The 1,792-nt window shown below is 43.2% G+C and overlaps 1 non-coding gene across 1 annotated transcript; it reads right to left on the reverse strand.

The window, feature by feature from the left end:
* Positions 1-982: 982 nt before the first annotated feature.
* Positions 983-1,113, reverse strand: LOC119469812. The gene has a single exon (XR_005198655.1). It is a non-coding gene; the product is annotated as a small nucleolar RNA SNORA5 (small nucleolar RNA).
* Positions 1,114-1,792: the final 679 nt, after the last annotated feature.

Below are 1,792 nucleotides of genomic sequence, written 5' to 3' on the forward strand. Positions count from 1 at the left end.
TGATAACAATCTTGTTTTGAACTTCTCGACTTATAGAAGTTTGGATCTTTTCCTGTCTGACTCAATACTTGCCTCATTTCCCAAGCCTTGCCTAACTTGGTTGGGTATGTGAGTACACATCCCTTCAAACCGTGTAGGAATCCCTGGACCTGATTCTTGCCTGAATTCTGGCACCAGACCAAGAAGAACAAGCTTGAACGGAGGCTGAGGCAGGAGCGCTCAATACTGGGAGCCACAGGGCAGCACCACGCAGCTTGACAGGAATCAAGAGGACCCTGATGCAAGAGCCATAAAATCCTACGCACTCTGACTCAGTAATTGAAGTTCTTGAAATTTATCTTGGGGAAATAGTCTAAAGGATTATTATGGAAATAAAAGATACGTTTATGTCCAGTAAACTGTTTGTTTTAATGAAATTGGAAGTAACCTAAATGGTAAATAACAGGGGCATGATTAAGTTTTGGCTTATCCTCTAGCTAGATACAGTCACTGAAAATAAGATTTATGGAGAGTGTTCCATATCTGAGGAAAAGCATGAAAAATGAAGGCAATGATAATCTGTATATATAATTTTATTTTTAAAAGTACATACATAGAAAAAGACTAAAAAAAATTACAGAAAATGATAGTATTTATATTGGAGGAAAAGTCATTTGTAATCCTACCCACAACCAAACTTTTAGCCAATATTGTTTATTTGTTTGTGAATGACAAAACAGGATGGGACAAGGAAACTTGGGTGAGTACAACATTCCTGTTAAGAGTCAGAAACCAAAACACTGTGGAGAGGACACCTTAGCAAGCACGGGCTAATGTCAAACTGTAGCTTCCTAGCAAGGGAGCTATGATAGCATGTCCAAAATAACCCAGAGTGTGAAATCACAGTCTCCTAGACAGAGGGCACATGAAGCCCGAGCTTGGCCTGGGTAGGGTGAATGTGGCCAGGGAAGACACCTCTTTGTCTTTTGTTTTTCTAGAGGTTTGGTGTCTGTAACCGAATTTATTCCTGAGTCCGAGACATAGGAACAGGGCCCATGAGTCAGTGTTTCTGTGGCAGCGTTCTGGGTCAGTGCCTACAGAGGCAGGGCAAGCACCAAATTTGGCACAGCTGCATAGGGAGGATGTCTTTGAAGTCATGCCTTGTGTCTAGACTTAGGGAGACACGGGAGTGATTAGGGTAGACGTGGCCATATGTATATCTAGCTCCCCTGAATAGTCCCAGCATGAGTATTCATAAAGCCCTTTCTGTTCTCAAGAGTCCTGATTTGGATAATATGTGGTCCCCCTAATGATTGGAAAGGTGGTTGGAGGACATTCTGGGTTGATGATAATTGCTCTGCTGGTTGCCTCTAGTGCTTAAGAGACGGTGAATTGGCCGGGTGCGGTGGCTCACGTCTGTAATACCAGCACTTTGGGAGGCTGAGGTGGGCAGATCGCTTGAGTTTAGGAGTTTGAGACCAGCCTGGCCAATATGGTGAAACCTTATCTCTACTAAAAATACAAAAATTATCCAGGTATGGTGGCACATGTTTATAATCGCAGCAACTCGGGAGGCTGAGCCAGGAGAATCGTTTGAACTCGGGAGGTGGAGGTTGCAGTGAGCCTAGATTGTGCCACTGTACTCCAACCTGGGCAACAGAGTGAGATGCCATCTCAATTAAAAAAAAAAAAGAGTTGGTGAATGAAAATTTCCTGATGCAGAGGTGACCCCAGCCTGATGGAAAAGTGGTCCAGGTGTTGTAGATGAATATAGTTCTGCTATCCTGATAAAGATAACCGAGGTAGGTATTCC

This window comes from Cebus imitator, unplaced genomic scaffold, assembly GCF_001604975.1.
Source record: "Cebus imitator isolate Cc_AM_T3 unplaced genomic scaffold, Cebus_imitator-1.0 Scaffold855, whole genome shotgun sequence".
Lineage (NCBI taxonomy): Eukaryota > Metazoa > Chordata > Mammalia > Primates > Cebidae > Cebus > Cebus imitator.